Here is a 26,972-nt window from a genome sequence, read left to right on the forward strand (position 1 = left end):
TTGATGGCCTGATCGAGGAGGAAGAGGCCAATCTTACTGCTCTCTTGCAAGAGTATGTGGGCATGTTCACTTGGTTCTTAGATGAGCTAAAAGGAGTGGATCCTAGAGTGGTGATGCATAACATACCAATGGCCTTTGATGTGGTGCCTATAAAACAATGACCATAAGCTATGAATCCAAAACATGCCCAAGCCATGAAGGAGGAAATCGATAAGCTAATGAGGGTAGGATTCATCTACAAAATAGAGCACATGGACTAGGTATCACCAATCGTGATAGTTATGGAGAAGAATGGGAAGATCCGAGTGTGCATGAACTATAAGAAGGTTAAGGCAATGACAAAAATGGATAATTACTTGTTATCATACATGGAGCACATGCTCGAAAGGGTAGCATGTAAATAGGCCTACAGCTTTCTAGATGGCTTCTCAAGATACAACTAGGTGCAAGTACACCGCGATAATAGGCACAAGACCCCATTTTCCACTGAGTCGGGTATCTTCACTTATATCGTAATGCCCTTTGGGTTGATAAATGCACCTGCAACCTTTCAACACCTAATGTGCACCATCTTCAAAGATATGCTTAGACAAGAGCTAGAGGTTTTTGTAGACAACTTATGCATGCACTCTGGCTAGGTAGAACACTTGGAAAAGCTACAAGCAGTCTTTGAATGATGCCAGCTTTACAATCTGTCGTTGAACCCCTTGAAGTGCTAGAGTTATGGGTCAAGCATGGATGCATTCTAGGGCACGTGGTGTCCAAGAACGGCATAGCCACCAACTTTTTGAAAGTCAGGGTCATTGTTGACTCGCCGATTTGGTAGCGTGCTCCCTAGGTAGTACGACGGATTGTACTATTGGACATAGGGGAATCTCCTAGGAAACCTACAGTGCATGGCATCATGGCCGAGAACCTAGCACAATTTGTGCAAGGACTAAATCTAGGATCCTGGCACTTGGCTAGGAGGTGGTTGCCGCCACAATGCACATTGGATGTGTAGTCGCCTTGGTTTCCTCACCAATTCCTATAGTCCTGCTAGCTCCATTCTCACCTCTAGCCTTGATCTACACTCTTCTCCTTGTCTTGTGTGTTAGGGGTTGATCCCTCACTAGAGGTTGTGGTCCTCTGACTCGAGTTATCGTGGTTCAAGCTTCAAGAGCTTCTCTCTCTTAGCTAGTCATCCACCCTAATTGCTTCATCAAAGGCCCTAGCTAACACATCTTGCTGCAAGCTAGAGTTACTTGCTAAAGCCTTGTACAACTCCTTGTTTTGGATTTCGTTTATGAACACGGTGGAGATTGCTCTTTCATTGCATCGCTCGCTTGCGGGGATTCTCTTGAAGAGGCTATGCACACGAGTGATGTAGTCTTTTATGTCCTCCTTGTCCTATTGACTCCTGTTCATCAATCGGACTATGAGGTTGTCAGAGTATCCTATTTTTGAGAATCTCTTAATGAAGAGATCTTTTAGTTGGGAAAAGTTTGCCTGATCTGCCATGTCTAAGCTGGTGTACCATGTCCTACCTTTATCACTAAGCAAAGCCCAAAAGCTTGGGAGAATTGCGTAGGGTCCATGAGACCGTTGGCCTCACAAACTTGCTCAAATTGCTCTACGAAGCTGTATGGGTTGCTAGTTGCCTAGAATTTGTCCAGCTACTTAGCCATTGTAGGGATTTTTGATTGGCTCTTAGTCCCCTGAGTAATTCTTAGGCCTGAGAGTAGCGAGGTTGCTAGTGCTACTTCACTCTGTTCGGTAGTCATATTGTCCATAAACCACTTATTCACAAGCTCGCTCAGTGTGAGGTTTGCCTCTAGCGCTCTCTCTCTCCCCTTGTTTGGTCTTGCCTTGCTTTTGTTGGCTAAGGCTAGCACGCGTCGAGCTTCATGCACATCTATGTGTCCTAATGTAGCTTCCTAGTTCTCTGCTCACGATTGTAGCCAGCTATGCTCTGAGTGCTTTCCTAACCACTTTCCTCTCTTCATCTAGGTTTGCCACTACCTCCTCTACTAGCCTATTGTGGATTACTATCCTGGTCAGTAGGTCATACTCTTGGACCATGTCTTTGACCGTGACTGGGAATTCACCCAAGTCCATCTCTGTGTTTTCTCCTGACATCATTTCTGCTTCCTGCTCCATGAGGTTGTCAATCAGTGTGAGTAGCTCTGGTAGCATATTGCCCTTAATCTTGCTGTCCTTTTAGTCCTCTTGCTATCTTAGAGGGTCATATCGATGGGACTCTAGGGCACTTGACAATGTTTTGGGGTCTTCTCCTATTGGTGGGTTCCTTCGAGTTATTATGTCCGAGTGTGTTCCTTGTTACTGAAACCAGTCCTCAACTAATGTACACCCAGTGCTTGTTGGTGCTTTATTGTGCACGGTGCAAAATCAGGTTTTCTATTCTTTTGGTGCACTTATGTGGGAGAAATCCTTGTGGGGTGCACTTGCAAAATGATTATGCAATTCTAGCTATCCTCCTTTCTTGTCTACGACCTAATATGGCTCTAAGCATGATCCTTGCTCCTAAGGATTGTCCGGAATCTATGCTACTCCCTCTATGCTCTATCAAGGCTAGGTTACAGCTTACATGCCAAGATTGGGCTACAAGTCTAGTCGGCTATGTGACCGGGCTCCTAAACTTTACCTCTAGGCCATATAGTCACAGTTTCCTCTAGTTTTTGGCTTTTGTAAGCCAAGATGGGTTTCCAAGAATGTTTTGGTTTCTATCCTGGCTAGCTCTCAGCTGTGGAAGTGATCCTGGTTCTATGCTTTCTTGTTCTAGTTTGTTGGTTCGATTTCCAAAATCCGTCTATCCGATTTCGGGTGGTCCAATTTTTGTGTGGTTTGACTATGGTTTTTGGTCAGATCGGGTGGTTTTATTGGTTGGGTCTGAGTTCTATGGTTAGTCCGACTACAGAGTGGTTCAATTGTTGTGCACGTTCGACTAGACAAATGGGGTGTCCCGACTGGACGAGCGATCTAATTGGTGCAAGTTGTCTGATTGGACGGTTGGGTGTTCGATCAGAAGGTTGGTTTAATCGGACCAAAGGGGCATGGTCCAATTTTCAGAGTCGGAGGGTCCAACTCTCCCAGTCGGACTATCCAACTCTGGGAGTCAGACTTGGACACAGTGGTTGTGACTACGAAACAATAAGGTGCAGCACGACGATTTTGGTCGGTTTCTTCAAGCGTGTCTCACGGCCTCCTGCAAGGCTTTCCAGATAGCAACAATGACATACAAGGGAGGGTTTTGCATACCTGGATCAAAGAAAAAGCTCCAATGCAGTGGCTCAAGTTGGCAAGTCTAACATACAAAATGACACTTAATTAGATGTATGTATGAAAAATGATCAGATAGAAATAGCTAAGCAAGAGGCTTGAGGTGCCTTGTAAGAAGACATTTGTTCCTGCATTAGGTTCCCCTTTTGTGCTCTGTTGACTCATAGCCTATTTGCATACCACTTGTTGATCCCTGAATGATAGAAGTAAGAGCCAAGAATATTGCCATTAAACCTCCCACTTGCACCTCATGAAGGATTATTGAAAGCACCATGGATGTTAGAAAGAAAACTTGAAGGAGGAGGAGGAGGAGGAGGAGGAGGAAAGATCTGCTCCTTAAAGCCTCTTCAAGTTATCAACAATGGTGCTCTATTTGTTGCTTATGAGGTCAAAAAGGTCTCTATTGTAAGCTTTGATAGTGAGGAGTGAAGATCAAGAAAATAGATGAAAATTTTCTTACTCAACAGATTTCCTTCCATATAAGCTTGCCAAAACTTGAAAGAAAAGAGGAAAGAAGAGTATGTTTCAAAAGTAACTATAACATTTTCCTTTGTCAGGCTTTAGTGAAGATTCATTATACAAAAATACCTCTTTAAAAAATGCATTTGAAATAGTGGCGACCTGCTAATTTGTCCATCCACCACCATATCCATCCCTTTCAGCTTCAAAGATCTCTAGATTTGTCTTCTTCCAATTGTAGGTATCCTACAAGTCTTTGCTAAACACAGTCCATGTCTTCTACCTATAGTACTTGTTTGAAATAGGTTTTTATGATGAAAATTGAGACTAAATATGAAGAAAATGAGGAGAAAATTGATAAAAAACCAATGCTCTGATACCACTTGTCATGAAGGGACCTGAGAGGAGAGAGAAGTTTGCAAGAAGGAGAGAAGAAAAGTGTAGAGGAGAGAGAAATACTAGAAATGAAGAGAGAAAGACAGGAAAACACCATATTGGAGAATATGGAAATTTCCCATAAGTTTGGGATACGTGGCCAAATCTTTGGATTTTTCATAACTTGAACACTATAACTCCAAATCAAGCGCTCTATAGCTCAATAGATTCCATTTTTCAAGCGCTTTCCAATGATGGGTCACATCATATGGTTTTGAGAAACTTATGGGCATGTTATCCAGGTGCCACCTTTTTAGTATTCTAAAAATGGGAATTGGGAGATTCCCAAACTCACTAATATTGTGTTGGAAAGAAAGAGAGAGATGGTTGGCAACCCCATGAAAGGACAGGAAGAGCTAGAGAGGTGAACAACAAAGTTGTATTATTGTTTGACAAGATGATGTATTATACATATATCATTTTTCCCTTTTACATGCCCCTACCCACTCTCTTACACACACATATAGAGAAAAAATGTGATAAAAGAGAGTAATTAGAGAGAGTAAAGAAATATTAATTATTTTATCTTATGAAATTTCTTTTACGTAGGCATATAGTGGGATTGAGGAGGTAGCTAGAATAATGCTTTGTTATAGGAGTTAGTCACCAATAAGTGTATCCAAGCATATAAATGAACTATTTTTAAATGATTATTTTAATATAAAATCATTATATTTATTGTTGAGATATTTGTAATCACACCTAATGTAGCCTCTTTGTATGAGGCAATTTAGGCTGAAGACATGCAAGCTGCAGGAATCCCATATGCATAGAGAGGGAAGCTGCTACCCATCCAACGACTATAAAACATTGTACTTGACTACCACTTTTTCATATATATGAATATCATGATGCTTTCCCATTTCATTTAGTGTCTTAGTAATTTTCAGTCTTATACACAAGATGGTATTTATGAGTCCAAGCTTCCATCTTGGGACCTAATTCACTTGTATAACAGGTCAAGTCCTTGTCTATGTCATCATGAGCTTAATCTTCATCTTTCATCCACCATAGCTACTGCCATGCTCTAGATCCCGCTTCTTTTCACATGGTATCAGAGCGCAACTGAGCATGGCTTAGCATGTCTCAGGTCTCCTCTCTGCTCTTTTAGCTCCTCTTCATTTCTGGATAGCTCAAGATCAGTGTATGACTCCATTTCCAACTTCATCTACAGTCCCTATCCCTTGTCTACCATAGCCAAATAGGACTTGTTATGATTGAAGCTTTCTTATCTCCCAAATCAAAGCATATTTCCTCAAGATTTCTTTTGTGGTTTTGTTCCTTGACTCAAGGAAAACTTCCCATCACCTTAGAGCTCAACATTTCTTATCACATAGCTTAGCATTGTCATTTTTCCCAACCTTTGCTATGTGTGCCTGCCATGGCTAGGGTGACCTAACCAACTTTGAGCACCAAGATCCCCATCTACAATCCATAACTCAACAAGATTTCTTCTAGTTGACTCTTTCCTATGCCAGGGCGCAACTCTCCATCAAGTCAAAGCTCGACATTAGCTACGCATTGCCTTAACATTCCTGAAATTGCGTCACACTGTCAGGAACAAGCATAGTTCTGTTCGGGCCGATTTCTCTCCTAGCACGTGTAGTGATTAAAAAAGAATCATAGGGCTTTGGAAGCCCATGAGAAAAGATTCATTCCCATATAAAAATGTTTAATAATGATCAAGCATCCAGCTCACACAAAACAAAAAACCAGGGTTTCCCAGAAACCCTAACTGCAGACTGCATAGCCACTGGAACTCAAGCTTCAATTTTCTTTAGTTTCTCTCTCCTACCACTCAAATCATATCCATACCACTTTGATCTAAGCAAAAAATTGCCCATCAAGTCATCAAGGAAGGGAAATTTGTGGAGACCTTAGTGGATTTGAAGACCTCAAGCATCATCAATCTCACTCTTCCCATTCTTCCACTCCATTCAAGAGATTTTGCCTCTCTCTCTGAACTAAGTAACCAACAAATATTCTACTTATTTACAATCAAGATTTGACCATTACATCAAAAAAGACGGGACTCAAACATCGAAGGGTTCACATATAATCATTAAGCAAGACGAATCAGCATCAACACCAAGCTCATCAAGATAGTATCTCTTAATACTAAGTTAGTGCTTCTTGGTACTTGTGCTCTTTAGTACATTCAAGATCAACTCTTTGCTAGTAATTTGGAGTTGATATACTATCATGGGAATGTCAAATATTAAAATTTTTATATGACTACTTCCAACTGAGAGTAACATGACTCTTGTTGCTCATTACATATAGGAGACTTGTTTGACCTACTTGCAGGGAATGATGGAGTTGTGAACATTCAAGTGCTATCACTATTTGAAAAAATGCCTCCAACCTTGAAGAAAGTACAAGAGTTTGAAGTTATTTCCGCTGCCTCAAAGATGATACCTTTTCTTGAGGGGGACATGAACATGAAGATTGATGCAACTCTTGCAAGAAAAGTCAATGAAGAAGAAGTTCAGGAGGACCTAGAAGAAGAGGACCAAATGATCAAAGCAGTGAACACTGAAGCTGCAAGCAAAGTGAAGAACAAGTACAATATAAAAAAGATCAAGCTGGACTACATCAACAAGAATACCCATAATAAATTGAAGATTTATGGAAAAAGTAATATTGAAAACTGCAAGGGCTTGTGTTAACCCTCAAACAAATGAAGGTGGAAAATTCGGAAAAGCTAAATAAGAAGACAAAGACAGAGGCCAAGGCAAAGAGAAATGGAAGACAAAGACGCACAAGGAGAAGAGTCCTAAATAAGGGAGAAAGGCGCACAAGGAAAAGCGCAAGTCAGAACTTTTGTAAAAGAGTGCAAGCACATCATGGTTTAATTCAAGGAGCGCCGGGGCTCTCACCCGGTGCAATTTGTAAATGTAAATGGGCGGTGGAAAGGAAGCTAGGAAGATAGAAGGACAATGGGAAAAAGGGCCTAGGCCATGTAAAAAGGGGAAAAGGGGATGACCGCCCAAAAGGGATTTAGGGTTTTGTATATAAAGTTGAAAAGTGAATGAGAAGCTCATTCTTATGTGTGGCCAAAAGTAGCTCTCCTCTTCTTCTTCTTCTTCTTCTTCTTCTTTCTTGCTTGAGCTTGTGCTTGAGAGAGGGAGTGTGAGAGTGTGAGGGAGTGAGTGTGTGAGGGTGAGGGACCAAGGAGGAGAAGCTCTCCATCTTCTCCTCTCTTCTTCTCTTCTCTTCTCTTCTCTTCTCTTCTCTTCTCTTCTCTTCTCTTCTCTTCTCTTCTCTTCTCTTGCTTGCGGCGATGGAGCTTGGGGCGTGGAGTTTGAGGATGGAGCTTGCTTGAAGCTTGCACTTGGATCGTGGAGCCACCGGAGTGTGTGGGAGAGGAGGTAACTCGAACGGCACGGAGGTAAGCTCACTACACCCGTAGATATGGATGGCGCGTCGGCTATGTGAGAGGTAGCCATTAGTACTCGGCTTGGAACGCTTGAAGCAATAAGCGGTCCGTGGGTCTTGGCGGTTGAGCGAAAGCTCCCACATTTTGGTTCCGTTGTCGGGACCTATGGATTCAAGCCTTGAGTGCTTGCACGCTTCAAATCGGGCATCAAAGTAAGGGTTTCCCCGAACCGGTGCTTGAGATAGGTAGGAAGCGAGGGGTTTGAAGATGGTATTCGATCTCCTTGGCAAGTAGGTTTGTTGTTTTCTTGATATTTATGTTGTGAGATGGAGTAGTGTAGGTATTTACTTTGTGATTTGGATGCATTAGAGTAGGAGAAAACAAAGAAAAACAAAGAAAATAAGCATTAGGGTTATTGTTGCAAAATAGGGCAGAAACAGGGCAAGAATCATGCAAAAATGGTAAAAAACTTACTTGTGATGCCTAAGGTCAGTAAATGAGTTATTGGGGATGGCAATACCATACTTGGAAGAGGGCATAAGGGCCAGAAGTGGCAAGAAAGGCCACATTGTGCATTGCAGGGTTTCAGGAGAGCAGGAGAGAAGAGGAAGCTTGGCGAGGAAATTCGCTTCAATCTTGGCATCAGGGAGATCTTCAGCTAGCCCAGGTAATTCTACACCTCCGCCTACAGTAGTAGGACCAATCTGGAGTTGCACGACAAGGGGGAAGACCCCCAGCGCCCTGCATGTCGAATTTAGTGAGCAGCGGCAAAAACACACGCAACGTTCGGCGCGTCCGAGTCACGTCGACTCTGGTCCGAGGCCCAGACTCGGCCCTCGGACCACTTGGTCCATTTGGCCAACCCTAGTCGGCCTTGGACCGTTCGAGGAAACACCCGTCCGAGACTCAAATTCGGCCGTCGGCCACATTCCACCTGATTTGGCCCTCGGCCCGGCCGACTCGGCCCAAAAACTCATTCGGCCCGTCCGCGCAACCCACTCGGCCTGGCCGACTCGGCTTTCGGACATCCAGATTCGGACTGTCCGAATTTGACATTCAGACCAATCACATTCAGCCCTCCCAAGTCAGCCCTCGGCCCGTCCGAGTGACCCACTCGAACCCTGCAATTCGGACCTGTTGGGCCGAATTTAGATTTTCTCAAATTTTAACCTGAAGATAGTGAAATTGACCAAGAGACCATATAGAGCCGAAACCATATCATAGATCGATCTTTGGGCTAAAATTGAGAGCAAGTACTTCAAAATTTGGCTATAAACGGTCTTTCAAATCACGTATGGCATTTACCGTAACGGCCCTGCGGGCGGAGTGGGACTGCTCTCCCCGACCCCCGCAGAGGGGGCTCTGCCCCCTCCACACCTCCCCTGAGTAGGTTGGAGAGAAAACGCTCACCATGACAGGTCCTCCAAATTGGACCCTCGTATAGCAATGGCTCTACACGAGCATGGATTCTCCCTTGCAAAAGAGCAACCAAAAGCCCGTGCCCGAATAGAGACAAACAGAGATCCTAAAACATCAAGGGGCCACTCTAGCCATCAAGGGCAAAAAGGCCACGCCACGAGAACACAAAGACATTGTGTTCATATCATGTCTAGTTAGAGTGAAATGCAACATCAGCAAGCTACAAATGCCAAGATGACTAGACAAGACACTCTTGACGAGAGATGTACCTTGAATAGCACTGCACTGACGATCCAAGACAGCAGTGGAGAATCCACATCTGGTCGTGCAGTCGAGAACTCAAGGGCATCTGTCAGAAGGCTTAAATTTACAAGCTAGGACCCGGAAGATGAAGACATAGTACCACCTGCTTATCTTAGGGTCAAACTCACCAGAAAGAGAGCATAGTGTTGATGCTCTCATTGATGAAGGAGAAGATTTCAATATCTTGACTTACAAAGCATGGAATCTACTAGGTCAACCAGAGCTCAAACCAACTGATGCAACTCTTAACCCTTACGGGGGAACACCCACAAGCACTTCTAGGGAAGTGCAGAATCCTTGTAACTATTGAAACAGAAAGCTTGCCAGTCCTGTTCTACGTTCCTCCAAATAGCGAGAATTGTGGAAAGGAAATCCTCCTAGGAAGGCCCTTCAAAAAGGCAACGAAGTGTGAGGCCGACTATATAGCACAGAGGATACACCTAACACTACCAGCAGGTGTGAGGATAATCACAACGTTTAGCAAGGGTGACCTCACCAAACCTCGAAGGAAGGGAAAGGAGCATTCTGACATACCAAGCAAGCCTAGTAATGAGAGCAAGGAGTTGTTGAAAGAGTTGATACAAGCGCAGGTTGAACGGAGAGAACCAGTGAGTGAGGCCGTGCTCGAGACAAAAAGGTTAGGAGACAAGGCCAAGGATAGGGTTTGGACTCAAAAATATCGTAGAAGACCACGAAAGAAGCCCAAGCCTTATAGGCGAAGGCATCAATGGAGAGCTAGCACAACGCCACGATGGATATCCAAGGCGTTGCTTCATGCTCAAGGGTATTATGCAGGCAATCATTGGATTTGGGTACCCAAACTCCCTGCTAAGCCATCTCTATCAGAAGCCCAAATTATGTCCAAAGCAAAGAGGCGTAGGAGGAAAACTAAATGAAAGGCCAAGTTTCGAACCAAAAATATTGGAGTGATCGAGCCCCTCACTACTGAAATCAAGAAACCAAATATGGCCTATCAAAAAGTACATCCTTAGCCTAGTGTGCTTGACAAGCGGACATCAGATGTAGCCATTGAGCATGCACAAAAATCATTAGTGCCCAAGGAGCCTTTGATTTCCCAAGGGGAGAGCAAGCATCATAGGCACAACATTGCTCAAGGCAAGGCTAATTGCTCAACAAAGCAAATGGCACAATCGCCTAATAGCCTCGAGCAAATCATTCAGCTAGTCCACCTAAGAGGCCTAGATCTCCTACATCCTCTTTTTCCAAAAGGACACAGGAAGCACAATAGCAGTTGTCAAGGGAAATGGCTCAATTCCAATCTCTATCTCCATCTAAGTTTCCAAATGTCCAAGAGGTGGGACATGACGCCATCTCTGGCTCTCGATCCAAGGATAGGCATGAGCAACCTAATGTGACTAGATCAACTCATGCTTGATCTACACAGGTGAACGCTCAAAGGGCAACAGAGGATGCGACCACTTCCGATCATCCTAAGGACCTAACACTACAATCTGCCAAGGGTAGCCAGCCCACTAAACTAGCTGCTACTACTTCCAATCAGGGATCACAGCAGTCACAGCCCTTGGCCGTGACAATACCCTATGTGGAACGTGTCCTTAGAAGTTCACCTATGGAAGAGGTGTCGCAACCAACTTCCTCGAAAACTCCAGCATTTTCAAAGGGCCTAAAGCCTAGGCTGGAGGAGTTAAACTCAAGGGAGTTGGTGGAAGAGCTAGACCCTCCTAAACGGGAGGTAATTGGGTTCTCACAACCTAGTAAGGCTACCCAAGAGGCCACGGCCATGTCCCGTAAGGACACACTAGAGGAAGAGAAGGCTGAGGCCCAACCAAGCACATCAACGGTTGATCTAGTCCAGGGTCTTGAGTCGTTGAGAGAGGCACCTTCATTGACCAAGAAAAAGAGGAGAAAGCAGAGAAAACAACAACAGTTTTTGCAGGTGGTTGTGGACCCCAAGAACATTGAGACGAAGGGCGCTAGAGAGCTGATGAATAAAGCATCGAGTCCATCCACCAATGAACCCACTGATGCCTCTCCTAATAGTGGTGAAGCCTCAGACACATTTGTGTGCTCTGACAAACCAAAGCAACCGTTGCCATCAACAGTTGCTTACAACACTCTATCCACTGACAATAGGACTTGCATTGACCAATCAAGAGTGGATACAACGTCATCACAACAGGGTGGCAAATCTATACCAGTCACATCCAAGAAGAACCATGACAAAATTGCAACAAAACCTCAGGAGAAATGTGAGAACCCCAAGAGCATGAGAAATCCTAGCGTTGACCAGTCTTGCTTATCTAGGCCTGAGCCCCCAGCCATGCTAAAGCCTAAGAAAGCTCTTAGAACTTTGCATGAGATAGCAACCGAGCAAGCCCTCGTTGAACATAGGAGTGTCAAAGAATGCTTAACTGAGTTGGATGCTAAGCTCAAAGTGGTCGCACGTGTCTACGTCCTTGCAGACATGGGGACAATCCCCAAAGAGCAGCTTGGAGATTACTTGACCTTTCCTCTAACATGGGAAGAACAAGAACATCTTAACGGGCACTACGACAGGCTCCTGCATGAACGCATGCGACTCATCCCTGATGAGGAGGCTGACGAACTGCGCTTAACCGTCATGTTCAATGAAATGCTCTGCCAACCGAATCTCGTGGACATAGAGCAACTAAAGCGCCTGTCAGCAGGCCAGAGTCAATTTGAGCAGCGTTGGTGCAAAAGCCGCGTTGTAATGGCCGAACTAGGGGCTCAGATCATGATGGTCTCAGAAGAGCGATTGGCCAAATGGCAGTCTCAAAGAGACCCAACCTATGTGGCACCGACTTCCCTTCGAGTGCCGACTGACATTCGGAGTATGGACTTAGCTGGAACTAGCCAAGAGAACACTCTGTTTGATAAGGTTCTCATTGAGGAGGAGTTACATATAGCCAGTAGACTCGAACAAGGTTCCATGCTACTTGATGTGGCAAAATATCTATTGGTATTAAGTAAGCTGCCACGAATACTAGATGCATGTGCCACGCTCCGGTACAACCCTGAGTTCTACACTTGGTTCTTATCCTCATGAAGTGACATAGATTCATAAATATGTATATAAATAAACACTGCTTTTAGTGTCACCATGTATAAACAACGTTAACACACACAAGCAACGATAGTCAAGCGCAGGGAGAAGAGTGGGGTCAGATAAACTAAGCTCCTGAAGTCCTCCTCTCATCACGCATTTAAAAGCCGTGTGACCAGTCCCACCTCCAAGTGAAGGGCAGGCAACCCACATTGCCGCCATAGGACGCCTTGATCAACAACTTTGATGGTGTAGACAGGGTGTGGTCCCTTCCAATACACCTGCTTCCCCTTTTTGGACTATCCTTTTGAGGATGTGCCCTGTCCCACTCCACGACAACCAGTCCATGCGACTTAGCATAAACTAATATCCGCTAATGACTGGAGGCAACCCGAACATCAACATGGGGTCCATTCCCCTACAACAAACACCGCATGCCTCACCCCTCCCCTTCTTGTCATATGCGCTTCATAAACCACACTAAAATCCCTTCCATGCAAATAGTTGTATCCTATATCCAGGTCTAACCCTTGGATTGCATCTTGCAGGGTTTCTTTTTTGGCGGAACGCATGGAGAATCATGGAGATCTGGCTTGCAAAGACACTCTTCGCAAGAGACGGGAGAAGGCGGTACGCGCCCCTCCATCGGAGCGCTACGTGCCCACCATCAAGAGGTATGCCAAGAAGCGAGGCCCTAAGCGACAATGTCTAGGGCAAAGGCCGAAGAATCCTCGAGTCAAGGAAGCCGAGACTCAAAATGCACAACAGGTGGCAGCATTAGTGGCATGAACCCCCAGCTCATGCTCGAGCCCCAGATGTTCAAGGGCAGCTCGGGAAAGAGAAGAATTTAATGAATTGTTTAAAGACATTCTGGAAATGGTAGTGGCCCGGAACTACACCATTCATGTCCCGGCTGACATGTTCCCTGCCCAACCCCACAGGAGCCCCACACTAGCAGAGCCCAATCACCCGGCCACCCAGACTCCCCCCGCCTCGTACAAATAGAGTAGCCCCATGTTGTATAAAGGGCTTATCAAATGCTACCGGGCCATGACTTTTTGTCTTTAAATGGTTAAGCGTTGACGTGTTCTCGAATTGTACGAACTTTTCATATCTGCGTTTAACATATTTCATGTCTTTAGCAAAAGAAAAAGCTAATCAAGCGCAGGTGATAAATATCTAAGTCAACACCATAGGATTCTGATAAGTGATGTCTTCTTGCATTGCACTGGTTTATTATAGTTGCGGCATATACAATGCATGTACTCTCATGAAGTGACAAGTGGATGCAGGATAATACAGGTCCTTGTGTGAAAATGTTCAATGCCCAATCACCGCAACACCAACAACCCCACAACGAGCCGCAGCAAAGCCACACTGCCGAAAGCACCCTTGCCAACCGCCCCTATCGCATGGTCCAAAGCACATTCATGGGACACGCTCTCTTTCTGGGTAACACTCTATAGTTGGCTCACGACAGTCGTTACCTCACTTGTACCAACATCGAGTGTGTCGCAAGGAGGTTTGCAAAATCTCAGGTGTATCTCTTCATCTCAACAACAGTTCCTTTAGCATCAAGGCTAGTGACACAATCATCTCTGTAATATCCATCCTTCATAGCCTTTGGATCCCAACATTTCTCACAACATTTCTCAATCCAAATGAAAGGCTAACAGCCTCAATGTATGGCATTGATTGTATTCATTTTTTCCACCCAAAAAAAAGGAGCACACACGATCACGGCACCGCACCTAGGGGTCCTCAAATTAGGTACGTCTAGTGACCTTGGTCGGCTAGCTCCGTCCCTAATCCCCTAGCCCTTTGTACATCCCCCACAATTGTTCAGGGCACATTAAGGGCAGGGCATACCTAGGGAGCTCGCCTCGCCTATGGTTAGACCTGTCACCCTGAACCACTTGCACAATTCTTTTGCACTAATCTCAATGCCATTACAATCCACAGTGGTAAGCAAGGCATGAAAGAAAATGGAAAAGTACACCATACCTTTCACGCACTATAGGTAGTCACTAGCTACCAAGAGCTAGAAATCAAGGAGCTCACTTATGCTACATGGCCTTGACAAGACCATAATGATGTCTCAAGCAATCTTTAAGTGTACTCCTCGTCTTCATCAACAAATTTTTCCATCAACTTAGCCCCTTGCTTCACTGATTGCTATACAAGGAACTAGGCCGATCGTCTTCTAACTAAGTAATACCTAAATATGCACGTGTACACACTTAATATTCACACTATAACCTATACACGGTTTGGGTCCTCAAGTGTAGGACAATACTCTCAGCTTGCTTAAAGTTCGACCTGTCTCCCAAACTAATCAAATATGTCTTTTGCACGATAAGAAGACTAGCACTACCCCTTAGGGAGAGACCACACGAGAGGTTTTCAAATTGCAGGTGTTGAAGACTCCACAAAAAGTGTCATTCGATCTTCATCAACACCCAACTTTGAATGCTTATCCCTTACTATTTGACAAGCCCACAAAAGATCATCATGTGCAGAATGCCCAACAAACCAACACTTGTACTGGCCATCAATGCAATCCCCAACACAAAATAGCCCTACCGCCAACTCCAACAACCTTCCACCAGCCACCTTGGCCACCAACAGGCCCCCAGGGCCTTCTACCACACCACCACCAGCACTCCTCCACGGAAACCACCGGTGTCCTTGTCACCCACGTCTTCGGTGCATGCTACAGCCTACTACCTACGATGACGAGTGCCATGGGACTGGCACTCGTTTAGGAGGGGGGTAATGTTAACCCTCAAATGAATGAAGGTGGAAAATCCGGAAAAGCTAAATAAGAAGACAAAGACAGAGGCCAAGGCAAAGAGAAATGGAAGACAAAGACGCACAAGGAGAAGAGTCCTAAATAAAGGAGAAAGGCGCACAAGGAAAAGCGCAAGTCAAAACTTTTGTAAAAGAGCGCAAGCGCATCATGGTTTAATTCAAGGAGCGCTGGGCTCTCACCCATGCAATTTGTAAATGTAGATGGGCAGTGGAAAGGAAGCTAGGAAGATAGAAGGACAATGGGAAAAAGAGCGTAGGCTACGGTCGGCCATGTAAAAATGGGAAAAGGGGATGACCGCCCAAAAGGGATTTAGGGTTTTGTATATAAAGTTGAAAAGTGAATGAGAAGCTCATTCTTGTGTGTGGCCAAAAGTAGCTCTCCTCTTCTTCTTCTTCTTCTTTTTCTTGCTTGCTTGAGCTTGTGCTTGAGAGAGGGAGTGTGAGAGTGTGAGGGAGTGAGTGTGTGAGGGTGAGGGACCAAGGAGGAGAAGCTCTCCATCTTCTCCTCTCTTCTTCTCTTCTCTTGCTCGCGGCGATGGAGCTTGGGGCATGGAGTTTGAGGATGGAGCTTGCTTGAAGCTTGCACTTGGATCGTGGAGCCACCGGAGTGCGTAGGAGAGGAGGTAACTCGAATGGAACGGAGGTAAGCTCACTACACCCGTAGATATGGATGGCGCGTCGGCTATGTGAGAGGTAGCCATTAGTGCTGGGCTTGGAATGCTTGAAGCAATAAGCGGTCCGTGGGTCTTGGCAGTTGAGCAAAAGCTTCCACAGCTTGCCAAAAATTTTACTAGAATTTTTTAGCCTTGTAATGCCTAGCCCTAATGCTTCTGACATAAGCTTGTAAACTCCTCATATATAAGGTTGTACTACAACCTTTGTACACTTTGGGAGGCCCCTGTTACACCTTCTGGATGTCCATGATGTTTGTGGTACCCACACTTGGCGTTTTCTATGACAGCCTCTAGTGTTTTGCCATATTTATGGTATGCCCACACTTTGTAGGTGTTGCTTTCTCTAAACCCTCTATACACTTTGTACTTTCTAGTTATGATTGAGGAGGGGTGTTGAGATATTTGCAATCACACCTTATGTAGCCTCTTTGTATGAGGTAGTTTAGGCTAAAGACATGCAAGTTGTAGGAATCCCATATGCACAGAGAGGGAAACTGCTATCCATCCACCAACTGTAAAGCATTTTACTTGACTACCACTTTTTCTTATATATGATGAATGCAATATCATGATGCTTTCCCATTTTAGTTAGTGTCTTGGTCATTGTTAGTCTTATACACAAGATTGTGTTTATGAGTCCAAGCTTCCATCTTGGAACCTAATTCACTTGTGTAACAGGTCAAGTCCTTGTCTATGTAATCATGAGCTTAATCTTCATCTTCCATCCACCATAGCTACTACCATGCTCTAGATCCCGCACCTTTTCACATTTATTATATTGATAAATAAACTACATAATAAAATATTCAATATAAAATAAATAAAAATCTATTCTTAAGATTATTAATTCAATATAAAAATAATGTTTGCTAGTTTAATGAACCAAATAAGTTATCATCTATTTAACAAGAAATATTTCATAAAAGATGAGTAGACAGAAGAAAGAAAGAAGAAAAAGGGGAAAGAGAGGGGAGAGGTGAGAGAAAAGAGAGTGTAGAGAGAGAAGACTATATAGTATAAAGAAGAGAGAAAGTAGAGAGAGGAGAGAATAGAGAAAGTGGAGAGTAGATAGAATACAGAAAAGAGAGAGAGGAGAAAAAGTAGAGGAGAGAGGAGAGAAAATAGAAAGAGGAGAGCATAGAATGAAAAAATAGAGGCTAGCTCTAGAGAGTAGATTGGGGAGATGTTAGAACCAAAAATGGGCCCGACATTGGCTCTAGCACTTTAGGTGCCTCCTACACTCACCCAACAACCCCACGGCCTCGCGCGGGCCAAGAGCATATAAATAGTATAAATTGATTTATTGAAAGAACATGTTTGCAGATACAATCTCTAGATTATACTCCAACATTGTCAAAGCATTTGGGGTCAAAAGTCTACCGTGAAAGTAAGAGACAGTAGGATCAAGGGAGATTCAAGGAGAGGAGTAGAGAAAAGAGAAGGGGTTCAAAGAAATAGGAGATGTAGAAGAAATTTGACAGAGGTGAATCCAGTCAATTTATTTTAGCATCTTCTCATACATGGAAGACAATAGCTCATAATCATAGTTCTTAACCAAATACATCCAAATAAGGGAGGGTCAAAGCCCAAGACACACTAAGACAATAGCTTAGCTCATTCACAAATATATAACATAACCCATGATCATAATCCAAGATCCATGTTACTGTCATCCATTGATAAGTATAGGTATTCACCTCAAAATGACATGTAAACTTCAAACTAGTAGTGGTAGAAGCCTTTGCAATTGGGACATAAATCAATTACTTCTGACAAATCTCTATCAAAGCCAATGAAGTACTTCAGCCCTGACATTAACCTGTCAATAATAGTGTATTTTAGCCCTCAATCAAAGCTTCAAAATGCATACAAATCCATTCATAAGCTCCTTTAATGAATGTCCAAGGTTTCCCTATTGTTTTGGGTTCGTATCCAATAAATACATGCATTTAGATAACTTGTAATCTCTTCCAAATTGAGTGAGACTATGGGCTGCCCTATTTATGATAGTTTTGAATAGTCCAAAACAGCCCATAGACCAAGAAAAATCACTCCTTTGGCTGTTCTAAATGGTTCACTAGATCCCGGGGGCAAGATTTAAGCTTTTGGGCATCAAGAAAGCCCTATGAATGGAGATGAATCAAGAAGAAACCTTGTTGGTCATGGATACTCTATTCTTTCCTATTCAAGACAGCACCATATCTTTACTCCTCTCTCCCCAAAATGCATATAATAGATACATCTTACCTTCCCCTCCTTCATCTTGCCTGTTTTCTAGTGGAACTCTAGTTACATGACCTTGGTAGCTCCATCTATGGTCCAGCTTTGTCCTTGTCTTGCTCACGCAAGTGATTTGCAACACAAATCACATTGACCTCCTTGTTCACTCCCACATAGCTCAAAGTTATCAAACAGACACACTTCAGTTACCTAAGTCACTAATAGGTCTTATTCCATGTCCTGTGCTCAAACCTAGTTGACTTGCTGAACTTAGTGACTTCCAAGCAAAAATGAACTTAAAGAGTCATTGCATTCTATCACGTGACCTGTCCTGAAGTTCTTGTAGAGCAAGTATGCAGTTCTTCATGATCCACAACATCTCCATTTTTCACATTGTAAACATAAAATCATGTGACATCCACCCCCTCCTAACCTACACATCCTCCGACATGTGCCAAAGTCTTATGGATTTGCAATGTCAAAAGAAGTATCCTCTACCATGTCAATATCTTCATCCTCTAACTCTTCTTCTTCCATATTTTCATGTTCATGCTTAGTATCTAACTCTTGCAACTCATATGTTGAAGACTCTCTACATTTAAAGAGCTTAATATGTTTGCCAGCCCCACTGGAATCCTTAGAGCTATCCCATCCATCTCATTTAATGCATAAGTAGCATTGTCAAAAACAATTCTTACCACATATGGACCAAGCCACCACTTTGCCACCTTTCGAGTAGCAATATGCTGATTTTCCAAACTATTGTCATAAACCAACACCCAGTCCCCTTCCTGCATAGCTCGTGGTCAAAGTCTGTGTCACTTGTCAAACCTCTTCTTGTTCTTGATTCTTGTAGTTTTTAGCTTTTCCATGGCTATCTCAATGTCTTCAAGCCTTCTTTCTAACTCCCTAATGCATAGGACCAACAACTATTCTCTATTCAGACCCTCTTCCCATGGTAACACACTCCAAGGAGCAATAGTCTCCTCATTAAGCATGATTGGCTCTTGTCCATACATTAATTCAGCAGGCATTTACCCTGTAACTGAACTATGAGTGGTCCTATTGGTCCATAAAGCAAAGGGTAACATTTTTTGCCACTCTTTCATCGTGTCCTTGCATGATTTTGCTAATGCCTTAATGATAGGTTGATGACACCCTTTCACTTTTGCCATTTGCTTCTTCAAGATTATAAGCTAAAGTTAAAGCCAGCTTGATACTAAATCGGGAAAAGAAGTCATGAGCCTCATCCGCATCCAATTCTCCTCTATTAGCAACACTTTACCAACACAACCATACATACAAAAGATTTCTTCCAATAAGAATATGCAAACTACTTGAGTAATCTTTGTATTAAGAGCTCGACCTTCCACTTGATTTTTCAAGTCTCCTCGTGCAAGCACAAGATATCTCATATTCCATAATCATGTAGGCATGATAACCAAATCAACTACCCATTTGTAATGCATGGACATTGGATAAGTCGGTTGTAACTCATCCCTATGCCCTACCATGGAATACATCTGACAAACATTGCATGATTCCACATAATGCTCCACATCTTTATACATGTTCTACCACCAATACTTCTCTTTGATATTGGAAAATGTACCCCAAACTCCTCTATGTCCAACCCATAAGCTTTCATGAAACTCCTGCATCACTTGTTATTGAAAAGGCCTATCTCCCAACACACGCATTGGAGCTCCTCTATTTTTCTTTGCATGCTTCCATAAATATTCGTCTTTTAAGAAAAACCCATAAGATTTTCTTTTAATCCTTTTGGATTTAGTTTTATACCACTCAGTCTTCTTGGTCATGAGGCCGAGACATTGGCCTATTTTTAACCAATCATCCTCATGCAAATCTTCCAAAAACTGTGTTCTCACTGAAGCATAACATTGATGATGATTTTTCTCTATTTCCCATCTCTTCTTTATGGCTGAGAAAGCTCTTTTCTTGCTGCTAAAATTCATGTTTCAACAGTTGTACCTACTATATTTGCTATTGTGACACTTGCACCTGCATTAATGATAGTTGTACTCACATTTATGTTAGCTATACTTGTTGTTTTCATATCTGTATCTGAAGTAACAACAGCTGCATACTCATTCCTTGCTATCATAAAGTCATTTTGAGCACCTATCATATCATCCTCTTCATCTTCAAACCTTGCACGTGAAAGCATGTTAGCCATAGGGTTTTCTCTACCTGCAATATGCTGAAAACCAAGGTTAAGGGACTTTACATATGCAATCCACAGTAACATAGCAATATCAGGAGTTGAGCAATTCACTATCATGCCCAATAGAGGTAGACAATCAGTCTCTACCACTACATGAGCTTCCATAAAATATTCCCTATCACACTTAAGGGCTGTCATTATATCCCAAAGCTCTCTTTTGACTTGAGAATACTGCCTTTTTTATTCATTGAGGACCTTTGCTCCAAACCAAATTGCATATCTATTCCCATTAGCATCATCTTGACCCACTGCCCAACCAATTCCAATTCGACTTGTATCCACCACGGAGATAATGATAGGCTGCCCATTCTCATAAATTTTCCTCTTTAATGTTGGAGCTAAAATCAATAAGCTCTTTAACTTTTGAACTGCTTTCATATGCTGTTTAGCCCACCAAAACTTTTTCCCTTTTCTCAAGAGTTGATATAAACTCTCATCCACATGAGCAAAATGCAGAATCTATATCAAGTAAAAGACACATGTACCCAAAAATCTTCTCACCTCAGATACATTCAAACATGTCCCCCGAATCCTGCTTATCGCATCAATCTTCACTGGTGAGGGTTTTCTTCTGTATGGTCTACACAAGTGCCCAACAACCAATACTTCCTCTACTCCAAAAATTGACTTTTCTCTTGACAGAGTCAAATGCACTTCTTCAAGATGGCTCAAAATCCTGTCATAATCAACAATATGATAAGCCACAAATCTTCTACATCCCTGCTTATTCAACTCTTCATTATTCTCATGGATATCACACCCTTTTATCGACACATCATCAAGAAAGGGTAAAGTCAATTGAGGGATATACTCCCTCAAAAATTTATGCATAGGATTCATCATATGTGCCACTGAATTGGCCTCCCTATGGAAGCATACACATCCTAACCAATCCAAGTGGTGTCTTCATGGTAATGATACCCCAGCTTTCTAATGCAAGTTGGAACTGATCATATCTTGAATATAAATCTCCCATAGAGTAAATTGCCTTGCCTACAAATGCTTTTGGAAATTCATCCACTATCAGCCCTTATCCAATATTCCTTATGGTGACCTTATTAACTGATTGTAAATCCTGTATAAACCTTAAAGAACCATTCTTCTTTGGAACAATAAATCACCGATTTGAATATGGCGCTAAAGAGGGCTCCAAAATTTGCATCCTAATCTTCTCATTCAAAAGCTCCAACAACTTAGGGGAATATGTCCGAGGTACTGATATAGGCTTTAAATTCCATGGCACATGAGGTACTGTAAAGATCACCATAGGTGCAACTATGGTTGGATCAACACATCCAATTTCATTTGACTGAAATGCAAAGGCTTTCCCAAGCCTTGCCAACATTTGCAAGAAAAAAGTTGTTTCTATAGGCAAAAGAAAGCTTGTATCACCAATTTTCAGCTTTTGTAAAGTTTTAGTTTTAAATTTATGTCTACTCCATGTGGATCCCACAAACTAGGCTGTTGAGACACTTTTTCAACCAACCCATCACTTTCAAGTGGTAAAGGTAAAGCCACATGCTTAACCTTCTTTGTAATTGTTGTGTACTTTGTATCCACCCTTGCGTTAGCTCTCTTTTGCAACCCATGTTGTAGCCCATAACATTCATGCTCAACAAACTCTTGAATGACTTCATACATCTCTACAATACCAATATAAATAACCTCTTTTTTACCCCTATTTTCAGCATTAATTGCTCTACAAAAATTTCAGCCATAGTATCCATATCAACCAGCCCTAGAAATAACCCTCAAATACCTTCATTTGTACCCATCAAACCATATGTCTTCAGCTCTTTTTCAGCCCAATCTACATATTTCTTTTTAGCCCTGCACATGGCTGAAATATTCTTAAAACTTCCAAGACTACATGGTGTCCATTCTTGCAATCTAGACACAAACACAGTTTCCCCCTTTCTTGTAGGCATAATGATCTTCCTAAAGGCACTGACATAGCCTCCACTTACAGTAGTGCTGTCCAAAAACCCTTAAACTATCGTGCATTAGGTGGCATAGGATTATCGTGCACCCTATCTTGATTGTGAGAATGATTCACACACATAGTGAGAAATTGTACTGCCTTTGTATTGTCCTTACTTCATGAACCATCATCCAAGGCTTTTATTTCCATCTTGATTCGAAATATAGGGTTGTCCCAAAATCACTGGATAGCTACATGAATCTTGAAAAAAAAAAGATATTCATCCCCAACATCTCCAATAGTCACGAGTACATTCAGACAAATTAAATAAAGATCCCCTGATGAATTGTTGGTTGCATGCATGCGTTATCTCGGATCTACATCAATCAGCCAACCTCCATTCTCATACAAATTGTGTGCCATAGCATTGATTTCAAAACCATGATCCAAGAGAGCTATGCAAGGTGTCTCTCTTTCCCCCACTTTAACAATTGTCTCTGTTGTAGCACGATCCTAATACGTTCGTGAATAATGACTGCTTGGAATAAAATGAGCATCTTCTTCTTCATGTACTTTTTAATGGACTTCCCCATTATACATAGCCTTCTCTCTATGCTTAGTGTTGCCCATAATACCATTTTTAGCCACAAGCTTGCTGTCTACACTCCCATTTAGCCCATTTTTAACATCAGCATGTTCCAAAATAGCATTGCATGCATTATCATACTCCCTCTGAAGTTGTTTCTTTATGTATTTGTCAACATGTATCAATGCTTACAAAACTTCACCATCAAATTGTCTTTTTCGTTTCAGCATATCAATGATTGCATTATGAAATTCACGCTTCGCGATTCCAAGAACTTTGCCAAGTGTGAATTCCACTCTACTTCCAAGTATGCGTTCTTCCAAGACTTTTTTAAGGTTTGTAGCAATCTCAAGATCCGATTGTAGCCTGTAACTAGTAGGCTGCTTGCCCCTTTTCTTCCCTTCTTATTTCTTCTCTTGAGATGCATCCTCCATAATATGCTCAAGTATGGCTTTTTCAATCTCTTTTTACTACTCCATTTTACTTTGTGTTATGCATTGATTTGCTTGAAGAGGAAGGACCAACAGTATCCTCATCTCTTCTTCTCTTTTCTTCCACAAAAGCTTCTTGATTATGAACCTCAGCCAAATAAGCATAGGCTGAAAATGGATCCACTAGTGCACTCCATCTTGTTCTCCCTTGTTTACTCTGACTTGCATAAACCAATTCAGACTTTGCTTTTTTTCCCTTTTCCATGCAATCTAATGCCTACATCCAAACACAAGATTCTGCTTCAGCCATGCCTCCTTTATGAGCTTCTTCAATCCTTTCCATTCTCAATCCATATATGGCTTGCTGTATCTATGGCAACAAATGTTGTCCTTGCTACCATCTCTTTCAACCTCTTTTGCATGCCACCATTTCCAAAATTTGGCTCTATTGGAAGACCAGTTTCTGTTGCATGTATTTTGCCATCTTTCCAAAAGACTAACCTTTTTGCTTCCACTTCACATGGGCTATACAGTCTTGCTTTTCATATTGTAAACTATCACACCAAATACATCTCCTCTTGTGTCTTTCTTTGTATCGTCTTTGGGTTGTTGCCAAACCCTTCTCTTCTACCTTAACATCTAGATTTTTGACCTTTGTGTTGATTTCTATCAAATGCAGCCTCAAATCACACATGCCTTTGATTAATTCATCCCATAGCACCACCTTTAAGAGCCGCGAAGGACCAACAGGTATAGCCAATTGTTTTGCCATAGCCACAAGTCCCTTAGCTGCAATTTCAGTCTCGTTTTGAGCTAACAAGTGTAGTACTTGTACCCCATCTTAATTTCATCCACTCTCTATTTACCAACATATGCATTGCCTCAGTTACATTAGCCTAATTTGATTGCAGTCCCGTTTTAGAAGAGGCATCTTCTAAAATAATCAGACAGCTTCTCCTCCAAACTGGGATCTGTAGCCTTGAGAAACAAATCAAATTTTTGACTCTCCAATGATTGCTACTCATCAACACCCAATTGCGCATACCGATTTTCAAATTCATGAAGAAAAGTTATAGCAACTAACCCTTTATTGGGATTTTCAATCCAATCTGTAAATGTATTTTTAATTACCAAGCCTGCATCTTCCAAGAAAAACTCTTCTCTCAAAGCTTCTTAAAAGCTGCTCAATTAGCATATCTTCTATGTAGTTCATTAATCTGGTCATGCAATGCATTCATGGCCAAATGTGAGAAATACTGACTCCATGCATACTATGGTACCCCATGAAACAACATCTTTTCTTCATACATCTAGATGAAGGCTGAAACATTTTGATCCTTTAACTACTTCAAATCCTATCCCACTACCTACAATGCATTCATAGCTAAGGAATCAATTATTTTTGCTTCCTGCTAAGTTTGCATTTGCTATTGTAACAACAACTACTATTGTTGTTGCTACAGCAACAAAGCAATCATCTGTTGTTGTAAAGCATCACCAGCCCTTGAACCTATAGAATCCCCCATCTTTACACACGCTGTAGATCTTCACGTCGGGTTCACCACTGTCAGAGCATTTGGGATTGAAAGTCTACCATGGGGGTAAGAGATAGTAGGGTGAATGGAGATTTAGGGAGAGGAGTAGACAAAAGAGAAGGGATTTAAAGAAATAGAAGATGTAGAAGAAAATTGATAAAGGTGAATCCAGTCAATTTATTTCAGCATCATGTCATACATGGAAGACAACAACTCATAATCATAGTTCTTAACCAAATACATCCAAATAAGGGAGGGTCAAAGCCCAAGACACACTAAGACAATAGCTCATCTCATTCACAAATACATAACATAACCCATGATCATAATCCAAGATCCATGATGCTGTCATCCATTGAGTGCTATAGGTATTCACCTCAAAATGACATGTAAACTTCAAACTAGTAGAGGTAGAAGCCTTTGCAATTGGGACATAAATCAATTACTTCTGACAAATCTCTATTAAAGCCAATGAAGTACTTTAGCCTTGTCATTAACTTGTCAATAATAGTGTATTTTAGCCCTCAATCAAAGCTTCAAAATGCATACAAATCCATTCATAAGCTCCTTTAATGAATGCCCAAGGTCACCCTACTGTTTTGGGTTTGCATCCAATACATACATGCATTTAGATCACTTGTAAGATCTTCCAAATTGAGTGGGACTATGGGCTGCCCTATTTATGATAGTTTTGAACATTCCAAAATAGCCCATAAACCAAGAAAAATCACTCCTTTGGTTGCTCCAAATGGTTCACTAGGTCCCTGGGGAAAGAGTCAAGCTTTTGGGCATCAAGAAATCCCTATGAATGGAGATGAATCAAGAAGAAGAAACCTTGCTGGTCATGGATACCCTATTCTTTCCTATTCAGGACAACACCATAGCTTTCATCCTCTCTCCCCAAAATGCATACAACAGATAAACCTTACCTTCCCCTCCTTCCTCTTGCCCTTTTTTAGTGGAACTCCAATTGCATGACCTTGGTAGCTCCATACCTATGGTCCAGCTTTGTCCCTGTTGCTCATGCCTATGATTTATGGTGCAAATCATGTTGATCTCCGTGTTCACTCCCACACAGCTCAAAGTTATCAAACAGACACACTTCAGTTACCTAAGTCACTAACATGTCTTATTCCATGTCCCGTGCTCAAACCTAGTTGGCTTGTTGAACTTAGTGACTTCCACGCAAAAATGAACTTATAGAGTCATTGCATTCTATCCTGTGACCTGTCTTAAAGCTCCTATAAACCAAGTATGCAGTCCTTCATGATCCACAACATCTCCATTTTTCACACTGTAAACATAAAATCCCATGACAACATGATGCCCTTTGCGTGCAACTCCAAGCACATAGAGTATCTAAACATATAGGTGACTAGAACCTCATAACACAAACAAAGGGAGTACCTTGAGCTTATCGTTGTGGCCTCACTATGGCTCTCCTATATCCCAAGGATTGGCCTTAGGATGCGTTGTCTCAACATATGACGCATACGCACAAGGTCCACTCTTCACAATATTTTTTCTAAGAGATAATAAATTCCTCACCAAATCAGTCCCCAAGGAAATAATTATATTAAACATATAGCATAGGGAGCCTTACACTCATCATGGGTCAATAGTTTGAAACAAAGAGCTATGCATCTAGGATATAGTTCTCTTTATACCATATTGATGCAATGTAATGCAAAGTGGATGTCTTTGAGTGCACAAATATTTTACTTAAATGAAATCAGCATTGTGAATGTTCTTAAATATTATTTTTATGATTTTCTTCCACTAAACTTTGCTACAGTGGTAAGACAGTGCTACAGGACTACTTCGTGCCATTGAACCTCTTAATACTTAAAATACAATTGAAACCTATATGAAAACCACATCAAATGAATGAGATTTTGAACCATATTTAGCACATAAAAGCCCCTCTCTCCTTACCATTTAGGGTTTTTTTTGTGATGGGTAGGTTAAGAGGTGTGTCCATATATGTTTCTTCATAAGGTAAGCAATAAATACACACTAAAATATTCAAATGGAGATAGGCTGAGGCAAATCCTCATGCCCTAATTCCACCATACTTTTACATACATAGCCCTAATTTTCTATAATTTTCCATGCGGGATATCTTTTTTTTCTCAGTTAGAACTCAATTTTCTCTATTTTTTACAATGATTTATAATTATAGTTTTGGTTTTTTGTATTTTTTAATGTGAAACACTTAAGAATAATGTG

This window comes from Lygodium microphyllum, chromosome 3 (genome assembly GCF_053477565.2).
Source record: "Lygodium microphyllum isolate KBCC chromosome 3, Lygodium_microphyllum_v1.1.10, whole genome shotgun sequence".
Lineage (NCBI taxonomy): Eukaryota > Viridiplantae > Streptophyta > Polypodiopsida > Schizaeales > Lygodiaceae > Lygodium > Lygodium microphyllum.